This window comes from Grammomys surdaster, unplaced genomic scaffold (assembly GCF_004785775.1).
Source record: "Grammomys surdaster isolate TR1022 unplaced genomic scaffold, NIH_TR_1.0 126076, whole genome shotgun sequence".
NCBI classification, from domain to species: Eukaryota; Metazoa; Chordata; class Mammalia; order Rodentia; family Muridae; genus Grammomys; species Grammomys surdaster.
Genome location: NW_021620885.1, coordinates 5,439,496 through 5,451,873, shown reverse-complemented (window position 1 = coordinate 5,451,873; position 12,378 = coordinate 5,439,496).

Genomic DNA, 12,378 nt, shown 5'->3' with positions numbered 1-12,378 from the left:
CAAACTTCCATTGTGTGCTTTCAGAGCCATTGCTTATACAAACTCAGATGTCTAGGAATTTTCTGCTATTGACATAGATTATCTGTTTCTTGTAGAGTTTTACTTACAAAGCTGCACAGTATAAATCATTGGCACCTAACTCCATTTTAAGCTCTTTTACATATCTCACTTCTAATTATATATAACAAATCTAAAATGGTATAAATATAGCTTACCAATTGCAATTATTAACGTACATTTTAATTTCCAGGTCTTTCTTATTCTAAGAAGAGTGCTAATAAATTTCATAGCTGCATCTTTTAACACAGTAGCTCTCAATTTCCGTTATGCTGAGATCCTTCTACACAGTTCCTCATGTTGTGGGTACCCTCCCAACCACATAATTATTTTGTTGATCCTTCATAACTGTAATTTTGCTACTCTTGTGAGTAGTAATGTAATTATCTGATATGCAGGATATAAGGTATGTGAGTCCAGGGGTCATGCCCAACAAGTTGAGAACCATTGCTTTAAAATATGTACAATTGGAATTGTTAAGTCACTTGATGAGTGATTGTGTGTGTGTGTGTGTATGTGTGTATTAATATACTTTCAAAGATATTCTATTATTGCACATACTTTTTAGTGAAATCCTAGTCAGAGAGCTACAATAGATAATCAATAAAACTTGGGAAGATCTCTCATTTATGTTTCAAATGAGAATTTATTGATTATAATAATCATTCAAACATTCTGGATATTAATATTTTTGTGATTTACATACTACAAAAGTGTAAAAGATGTCTAAAGAGTGAGGAAGAATGATAATACAATGTAATACATTTACATGTACTAGATATTTAGCCTAAATGAAATATAACTATATATAACTATATATAAATATATATATATATATATATATATATATATATATTATAGCTATATAACTGTTAAATGAAAGAACCCATCAATATTTTAATACGTTGATATTAATTTTCAAAGTTAATAGTTATATAGTGTTCTAAGAAAGATTGTGCTTTGTAGATTTACAGATTATAGTATTAGAGAAATACATGTGCAAAAATTTTTGCAACACTTTTACCTTACAAATGTCAAATACTCGTTTACTATTTTTGTTAATTTCTGAAAGTTAATACTGAATGTAGGTTATTATATTAGGTTTCATGCAAGTTATTGACCATATTACCAGTCACCTGGTAAGATCATCTAAATTCAGGAAGTTTCAAGGTAGTTCCAAAACATCACACACACACACACACACACACACACACACGCACACGTACACGCACACATACACACACTCCACAAAGACAATTGCTCATTTCATACACAGGTGTTCATTAGACTCATTCATGCATCTGTATTCAAATGACTTTACTAAATATAATCATCACTTAACCATAAAATGAAAAGATAAAATCTATCAAAGAGATTTTCAAACATGTGAGTTTCTTTAAATTTCTGTTAAACTTCATCATTAAAATGGGTTTATGCTTGTAGATGAAAGATCTCAGTTGGTCTCCTAGAACCCATGTCTTGCTGCTTACAGCTGTATCTAAGTCTAGCTCCATATGGTCTGGTAGCCTTTATGTACTCCTGAATTCACATATGTACATACCCACACAAAACACACACAAATACTTATAATTGTAAAATAAAATGAATTTTTAAATAAAAAAAATACAGTGGCTGTCTATTAGTTTTACATATTAAATTAGTCTTCATATGATGCCAGGAAAAATAAAATGCAATAATATTCAATTATTTGAAACATGAGCTTATTTAAAAATATTCATAGAATATTTGTACACTTTAAGAAATTAATTAGTTATGGTGCCATTTAACTTCATTCCATTTCAGATTATGTTCACATTTATCTATAACACTATAGAAATGTTCTAGAAATGCAAATAATTCATTTAATAGGTTGTTTTCCTTAGAATATTTTATTATATATTTTCATAATTTAGTTAATTATCACAATTAATTAACAGTATGTAAAATTATTGTGCACCTAGGAATAAATCATTACAAATTTGCTTGCAATATAACAATGAAGGAAATCAACAGGTAATACAGTTATAAAGTATAAAGTCATTAACTATCGTCAGATTTTAGAAAGCTTCAAATACTTTAATTTTCTTTGTTATCATTTATGTTACTGGACCAATAGGTAAAGGAAATAACTATAAAAAGCATAATTATTGGTTCTCTTTTGTTTCCGCCTGATGGTCAATGGCTCAAAAGCATTGATGGTCATCTTTAGGCCATGAATGTGAATGTAGAAACTGTGTGAGTTTTAAACCCATACTTTAAGATTTAAGTTCAGCTATACATTCATCTTCCTGGGCTTTTCAACTCACGCAGAGAATATATAGCAAAACCAAACAAAGTCCCACAAAGCACTCAGCCTGACAGACATTTCAGCACCGGCCTCTCTTCTCTGATAACACTGCCGAACCCTCTCAGACTTAACCACCTCCTGACAATCATAGGACCTTGAGCCTTGTTCACTCAACCATAATTTCTTCTCAAACTTGCTGTACAACCAGTTCCTCTGCTGGAATGTTCTTTGTCCAGATGATACCTTAGCATTGTCTTTAGTTTCTTCATGTTCTTTTGACGAAAATCAATCCTGATCTTATAAAATAAATTCTGCTGTGTTAAGATGTGCTTTTACCTCACTTGGATCCATGTTATCCACACATGTATCTTTGACAACGTATAGACATATTTAATAATGATCTCCTCAATAACAAGACACATTCTATTTTACAATTCTTATGCTGTATAAAACATTATGAATATTTTGAATAAATAAATATGAAGCTATCTTAATGTGTCTAGATTTCAGTTAGAAAAAGTATTTTTAGACAAATATCTTGTTGATCTTAAATCTTAAAGTATGGGTTTAAAACTCACACTCAAAGCACTTCAATCAGTTGTCTATTAGGAATCTGAATCACAATTCAAGATATAGTTTGAATGATTTTTTAATTAAAGTGAATGTTTTTTTGTAAACTAATATGGAATATATTTGAGAAAGTGTATCACTATCTTCAAAGTGATGAAATAAATCAATAAATGAACTTGAGAACAGATACAACTATTATTTTTAAGTTGTGTTTTATTTTCTCTTTTGTTATAAATAAATAAATTTGGGTTCCTTCCAGTCTGCACTGGTGCCTGGAAGACCTTAGGTGCCAACTCTGCACCCAATCTCACAACACCAAGAGAAGGCTGGACTCCCAGAAGGTCTAATATGCTCAGGATCATAGGTGATGAGGACATGACACCCACTCCAAACAGGGAGTAATTTAGACCCCCCAGTGACCCAGGAACCCCTGCACAGCCATTGGGACAGGTTCCTTCCAGTCTGTGCCAGTGCTCAGACAGACCTTGGGTGCCAGCTCTCCTCACAATCCCACAGCACTCAGATGAGGCTGGACTCCCAGGAGCTCTAACATGCCCAAGATCATAGGATCATAGGATCACAGGATCTCAAGAGCTTGGACACACAAGGATTTCAGGATCCCAGAAGCAGCCTAACTCCCAGAAGCTCTAACATCCAGGATCTAAGGAACACAGGATCACAAGACAGCTGGACTCTGAAGAGTTCTAACACAACCAAGATAACAGGGGAGATAGGCTCCAGTAAGAGACAGTGAGCGAAGGTAGCACTAGAGATAAACAGATGGCAAAAGACAAGCACAAGAACATAAGTAACAGAAACCAAGGTTATTTGGCATAAAATAGAGCCCAGTTCTCCCACTATAGCAAGTCCTAGAAACTCCATCACATTGGAAAAGCAAGATTCTGATTTAAAATCACTTCTCATGATGAAGATACAGGACTTTAAGAAGGACATAAATAATTCCCTCACAGAAATACAGGAGAACCCAGGTAAATAGACAGAAGCCCTTAAAGAGGAAACACAAAAATCTCTGAAAGAATTACAAGAAAACACGACCAAGCAGGTAAAGGAATTTAACAAAACCATCCAGGATCTAAAAATGGAAGGGGAAATAATAAAGAAATCCCAAAGGGAGACTATCCTGGAGATGGAAAACCTAGGAAACAGATCAGGAGTCATAGATGGAAGCATCAACAAAAGAATACAAGAGACAGAAGAGAGAATCTCAGGTGTAGAAGATACCATAGAAACTATTGACAAAACTGTCAAAGAAAATGCAAAATGCAAAAAGCTCCTAATCCAAAGCATACAGGAAATCCAGGACACAATGAGAAGACCAAGCCTAAAGATAATAGGTTTAGAAGAGAGAGAAAATTCCCAAATTGAAGGGCCAGTAAATATCTTCAACAAAATTATGGAAGAAAACTTCCCTAAAATAAAAAAGAGATACCCATAAACATAAAAGAAGCCTATAGAACTCCAAACAGACTAAACCAGAAAAGAAATTGCTCCTGACATATAATAATCAAGATACCAAATGTACAAAACAAAGAAAGTATATTAAAAGCAGTAAGAGACAAAAGTCAAGTAACTTATAGAGGCATACCTAGCAGAATTATACCAGATGTCTCACCAGAGACTATAAATGTCATACAAACCCTAAGAGAATACAAATGCCAGCCCAGGCTAATATACCCAGCTCAACTCTCAATTACCATAGATGGAGAAACCAAGCTATTCCATGACAAAACCAAATTTACACAATATCCTTTCACAAATCCAGCCCTAAAAAGGATAATAGATGGAAAACTCCAACCCAAGGAGGAAAATTGCACCCTAGAAAAAGCAAGAAAGTAATCTTCTTCCAATAAACGCAAAAGAAGACACCTACCTACACAAACAATTTCACTTTTAATATAAAAAATAACATGAAGCAATGATACTTTTTCCTTAATACCTCTTAACATCAATGGACTCAATTCTATAAAAAGACATTGATTAACAGACTGGATATGTAAACAGAACCCAGCATTTTGCTACATACAGAAAATGCACTTCAGTGAAAAAGACAGACACAACCTCAGAGTAAAAGGCTGGAAAATAATTTTCCAAGAAAATGATCACAAGACAAGCTGGAGAAGCTTTTCTAATATCTAAGGAAATTGCCTTCCAACCAAAAGTCATCAAAAAAGATAAGCAAGGACACTTCATAGAGGTCAAAGAAGCAATATACCAAGATGAAATCTCAATTCTGAACATTTATGCTCCAAATAAATGTGTACGCACATTCATAAAAAAGAACTTTACTAAAGGTCAAATCATACATTGCACCTCATACAATAATAGTGGGAGATTTCAACACCCTATTCTCGGCAGTGGTCAGATCATGGAAACAGGAACTAAACAGAGACATAGTTAAAATAAGGGAAGTTATGAACCAAGTGGTTTTAACTGATACCTATAGAACATTTCACCCTAATATATATATATATACCTTTTTCTCAGCACTTCATGGAATCATATCCAAAACTGACCATATAATTTGTCACAAAAGAGGCCTCAACAGATACAAAAAGATTGAAATAATCTCTTGCATCCTATCAGATCAAAACAGACTAACGCTGGTCTTCAATAATGACAAAAACAATGGAGAGCCCACATACACACGGAAACTGGACAATGCTCTGTTCAATGATGACTTTGCCAAGAAAGAAATGAAGAAAGAAATTCAAGACTTTCTAGAATTTAATGAAAATGAGGACACATCATACCAAAACTTGTGGGACTACATGAAGGCAGTGCTAAGAGGAAAACTCATAGCTCTAAGCGCATACGAAAAGAAACTGGAGAGAGCATACACTAACAACTTAACAGCATACCTGAAAACTCTAGAACAAAAAGAGGCAAATACACACAAGAGAAGTAGAAGGCAGGAAACAATCAAACTCATGACTGAAATCAAACAAGTAAAAACAAAGAGAACTATACAAAATATCAAAAAACCAGGAGCTGGCTCATTGAGAAAATAAACAAGATAGATAAACCTTTAGCCAGACCAACCAGAGGGCACAGAGATAGTATCCAAATTAATAAACTCAGAACTGAAAAGGGTGACATAATAACAGAAACTGAGGAAATTAAAAAAAAATCATCAGATCCTACTACAAACGCCTATACTCAACAAAACTGGAAAATCTGGATGAAATGGAAAACTTTCTAGACAGATACCAGGTACCAAAGTTAAATCAGGAGCAGATAAACCATCTAAACAGTCCCATAACCACTAAAGAAATAGCATTAGTCATTAAAAGTCTCCCTACCAAAAAAGAAAAAAGCCCCAAACCAGATGATTTAAATGCAGAATTCTATCAGACCTTCAAGGGAGACCTAATACCAATTCTCTTCAAACTATTCCACAGAACAGAAACAGAAAGAACACTAACCAATTCATTCTATGAAGCCACACTTACACTCATACCTAAACCACACAAAGATCCAACAAAGAAAGAAAACTTCAGATCAATCTGCTTTATGAATATTGATGCCAAAATACTCAATAAAATTCTCACAAACAGAATTCAAGAACACATCAAAATGTCATTCATTATGATCAAGTAGGCATTAACCCAGGAATGCAGGTATGGCTCATATATGAAAATCCATCAACATAATCCATTATATAAACACACTCAAAGAAAACAAAACACATGATCATCTTACTAAACGGTGTGAAAACATATGACAAAATTCAACATCCATTCGTGATAAAAATCCTGAAAAGATAGGAATTGAAGGCCCATGCTTAAACATAGTAAAAGGAATATACAACAAGCCAGTAGCCAATATCAAACTAAAATGGAGATAAATTTGAAGCAATCCTACTAAAATCAGGGACTAGACAAGGCTGTACACTCTCTCCCTATCTATTCAATATAGTACCTGAAGTCCTAGCAAAAGCAATGAGGAAACAAAAGGAAGTCAAAGGGATACAAATAGGAAAGTAAGAAGTCAAAATATCACTATCTGCAGATGATATTAGTATAATTACGTGACACCAAAACCTCCACTAGAGAACTCTTAAACCTGAAAAATGGCTGGATATAAAATCAACTCAAACAAATCTGTAGCCTTTCTCTACTCAAAGGATAAATAGGCTGAGAAAGAAATTAGGGAAATTACATCCTTCACAATAGTCACAAATAATATAAAAATATCTTGGTATGAATCTAACCAAGCAACTGAAAGATCTATAAGATAAGAACTTCAAGTATCTGAAGGAAGATATCAAAGAAAATCTCAGAAGATGGAAAGATCTTCCATGCTAATAGGTTGACAGGATTAATATAGTAAAAATTGACATCTTGCCAAAAGCAATCTACAGATTCAATGCAATCCTGATCAAAAATACAAATCAATTCTTCATAGAGATAGAAAGAGTAATTTGGAATAACAAATAACCCAGATTAGCAAGAACTATTCTCAACAATAAAAGAACTTCTGGGGGAATCATCATCCCTGACCTCAAACTTTACTACAGAGCAATAGTGATAAAAACTGCATGGTATTGATACAGAGACAGGCATGAAGATCAATGGAATAGAATTGAAGATCCAGAAATGAACCTACACACATACGGTCACTTGATCTTTGACAAAGGAGCTAAAACCATTCAGTGGAAAAAGGACAGCATTTTCAACAAATGATGCTGGTTCAACTGGAGTACAACATGTAGAAGAATGCAAATTCATCCATTCTTACTTTCTGGTACAAAGCTCAAGTCCAAGTGGATCAAAGACATCCACATAAAACCACATACACTGAAACTAATAGAAGAGGAATTGGGGAAGAGCCTCAAACACATGGGCACAGGGGGAAATTTCTTGAACTGAACACCAATGGCTCATGGTCTAAGATTAAGGATTACCAAATGAGATCTCATTAAATTGCAAAGCTTCTGTGAGTCAAAGGACACTCTCAATAGGACAAAATAGCAACCCATAGATTGGGAAAAGATTTTTACCAGTCCTACTTCTGATAGAAGGCTAATATCCAATATATATGAAGAACCCAAGAAATTAGACTCCAGACAATCAAATATCCCTATTAAAAAGTGGGGTAAAGATCTAAACAAAGAATTTTCAATTGAGGAAGCAAAATAGTCAAAAAGCATCTAAAGAAATGTTCAACATCCTTAGTCATCAGGGAAATGCAAATCAAAACAACCCTGAGATTCTACCTCACACCAGTCAGAATGGCTAAGATCAAAAACTCAGGTGATAGCAGACGAAGGCAAGGATGTGCAGAAAGAAGAACACTTCTCCATTGTTGATGGGATTGTAAACTGGTACAACAACTTGGGAAATCAGTGTTGTGGTTCCTCACAAAATTGGACATAGTAATACTCAAGGACCCAGCTATATCATTTCAGGGCATATACCCAAAAGATGCTCCAACATACAACAAGGACACATGCTCTACCATGTTTATAGCAGACTTATTTATAATAACTAGAAGCTGAGAAAAATCCAGATGTCCTTTAACAAAAGAATGGATACAGAAAATCTGGTACATTTACACAATGGAGTACTACTCAGCTATTAAAAATAATGACTTCATGAAATTCTTAGGCAAATGAATGGAACCAGAAAATTTCATCCTAAGTGACGTAACCCAATCACAAAAGAGCACACATGGTCTGCATTTACTGATACGTGGATATTAGCTCAAAAGTTCGAACTAACCAAGATACAACTCAGACCACATGAAGCTCTGGAAGAAGGAAGACCAAAGTTGAGGGGCTTCAGTCCTTCCTAGAAGGATTAACAAAATACTCATGGGAGGAAATACGGAGACAAAGTGTGGAACAGAGACTGATTGTGGGGTGGTCCAGAGACTGCCCCAGTGGGGACTCAGTACATGTGCAATCACCAAAATTAGATGCTGATGTGGAAGCCAGGAAGTACATGCTGACAGAAGCCTGATGTATCTGTCTCCTTAGAGGTCTGACAGAGCCTGACATGTATAAAGTTGGATACTCACAGCCAAGCATTTAACTGATCACTGGGTCCCAAATGGAGAAATTAGAAAGAAGACTGAAGGAGCTGAAGGGGTTGGCATCCTCAGAGGGAGAGCAACAATATCAACAAACCAGAGCTCCCAGGGTCTAATCAGCCAGCCTGGGAACACACATGGAGAGACTCATGACTCCATCCTTATATACCGGGGAGTATAGCCTTGTATGCATCAGTGGGAGCAGACGCCTTAGTCTTGGGAAGGCTGAATGCCCCATTGTGGGGGAATCTGATTGTGAGGAGTCAGGAGTGGGTGGGTAAGTGGGGGATACTATCATAAAAGCAGAAAAAGGAGAGATGGAATACAGAGTTTCTGAAGGAGAAATGGGGAAAGGGGGTAATACCCAAAATATAAATAAATATAATATCCAGCTTTAAAAAAAGTAATGCTGGAAAATCAAGATCTTGATTTGTACAAGTATACTCAATATAGAGCTCATGGTTTACAATTACTAGAGACTGTTCCTTTTTCGATACTGCTAATTCTCAAATTTTGCAATTATTTATGAAAATACAACTCAATTTAAGAGAATGTACAATTCCTTGTCTTTATAGAGCTCATACTGGACTACTCAGAGCCCTTAGGGAGAGCCAACAGCAAATTTGTATACCAGGCAGATAATAGGCCTTACACATGGACAGTTAGCCAAACAATCTCATTCTTTACATCTTCAAAATAGTAATAGCTTGAGACAACAATTTTGTATTTCTAGAGAATGTGCATGTCAAATAGGAAAGACTTGTTCTGAATGTCTTCAATTTCTACCTGTAACACTTAATGGTGTTAATCCTCTAGGACTCATACCTAATCAATTATACCAAATGGATGTTAATCATATTTCTGATTTTCAGCAATTAAAATATGTATGTGTGACTATTGACACCTTCTCTGGCTTTCTAGTTGCAACATCTTTAATAGGAAAAGCAACTAAAAATGTAACTTATTTTTGCCTGGATTGTTTTTCTATGCTGGCTGTTCCAAATCAGATTAAAACAGAAAATGGAACTGGCTATTGCAGTCGAGCATTTGAACCATTTTATCAACAATTTAATATTACCCATATTACTGGGATTCCTTATAATACACAAGGGCAAGGCACTGTGGAATGGGCCTCTGTAAATTTGAAGACAATATCTTCATAAAATAAAAAAGGGGGAGTTATATCCCCATACACCAAAAATTCATTTATATCATGTTCTTTTTATTTTAAATTTTTAAAAATTTGAATGCCAAGGAACTTTCTGCTTAGTGTCTATGGCAGTCTCCAACTAAGCATACTTATGCCTAGGTGAAAAGGAAGGATCAACTTACTGGCATATGGCATGTTCCCAATCAGATATTTAATATGGGGAAAAGGGCAGGTTTATGTTTTTTTCTGCAGGATGCTGAAGGAACATTGGTGGCTGACAGAGTGATTGGTGAGAGATGCTGATGCTGGGATAAAGAGTGATGCTGATCTGTGAGCTTGTTTAGTGCCTTGACAATGGTGACTGGGATGCTGTAGTGTACATATGTTTCCAACCCACCTTTGCTTACCTATATGTCAGATGGGACAAGCTGCCTTGCCTCAAGTTTTTAGACCTTGTGGGACAGAGAATCATAAAAAGAAGTTATAATGATCCTGGTATTTTTCTTAAATGGGACCAGATATTTGGACTCAATCATGGACTGGTCTAGAAATCAATCCAATATTGGAAATAACAGTCTTCATTTGAAAGGCTGATTCTGGGCCCATTCCATATTTGAAGGTTGGCTGCAGTTCCCTATGATTTTACGTTAGCAAGAAGTAAAGTTGGGACAGGATGTGGATTTCAAACAAGTGTTAGTGCATGTGTAAATTATCTTTTAATTGTCATGTTAAAATTACTTTTATTTCTTCTACAGTATTTAATGTAAGTTGTATTGATTATACACTTTCTAATTGTGTTAGTGTATTGAAACCTGGTATGTCTGTTATGGGGGTCTCTCTACCAGCTTTGTTTTATTGCCCTGAGTATCACAGAACCTTGGTCCTCTCAGAAAAGCTTGCAAGTACTGGAAGAAAGGATTTAGGCTTTAAGCAGAAGCAAGAGGTTAGTGGGCTTGATTAATTTCTGGTATAACAGCTTTAATTGCATTAATTACTAGTACCACTGCTTCTGCAATTGCTTTGACACAAGAAGTTAAGACAGCTACTTTTGTTAATCATTTAGCAAAAACATGTTACTAATGTGTTGAATATACAAGAGGATTTAGATAGGCATTTGGAACAATGGATTGATGCTCTTTATCCTATCCAAATTATTTGAAGGAGTTTCAGATTTTAAGAGTAAGGAGCTATCTCAAGTGTCATGTCAAATACCAATGGATTTTTGTTACTTCTAAATTTACAATGATAGTCATTATAGTTAGATAAAAGTTTAAATACATTTTCAGGGTATTTGTCATAATTCTAACACCTCTCAAAGGTTTCTATGTTCTTAATGTATAAAAAGTTGTGAATTTATTTGTATTTTAATATATTTTCAGAAAATTTAGGTAAAGCTCTTCAACTCTGAAAACCTCATGAATATGGTAGGGGTAAGTTAGTGGGATATAAATTGAATAAGTAAGATAGATAGATAGATAGATAGATAGATAGATAGATATTACCATAAAAAAGAATATGACAGGAACATGGTACTTTTCACATGAAAGACCTTTATAGTTACAATTCCCAATACTGAACTTAGTCTACTTATATTTTATTACATATATATATATATATATATGTAATATATATATACATATATATATGTGTGTGTGTGTATAGATATATAGATATATATTCATATCACAGTGATTCAAAGAACAAATGAAAATTAATGATGGAAATTCCCTTTCTAACTCAGAATTCTACATTTCTGCTTACATCCATTTTTCTATGTGAATTTGTCATTGTTTCACAGTGTCCTCAGGTAAGGTAACCAAGGGAACATGTAAAATATTTTACTAGGTTTCTTTCATACTTTGTATTTTTTTTTTTTTTTGCTTATCTGAATGCAACAGTCAGGGTATACATTCATGTTTTAATCTCCAAGTGTTGTGGTCAGAGGAGAACATGCAGAAGTCAGTTCTCCCTCCTACAACCTGGGTCCTAGAGCTAAAATTCTTGGTATCAAGACTGGTGGCCAAAATTCTACCATAGTTATAGACGTATCCCTGTTGTGTGTAGCCTCTGCCTTGTATTTTAATGTTAATTCCCCTTTCCTGTGAATTCTAATGAACCTTCTGCCCATCTTAATTTGTAAAATAAAGGCTGGAGCCAGTGATTGGGCAGAAAAAAGGGGAGGTAGAAAAATAAAGTTTGGTGGGAAGAAAGCAGAGAGAGAGAGAGAGAGAGAGAGAGAGAGAGAGAGAGAGAGAGAGAGAGA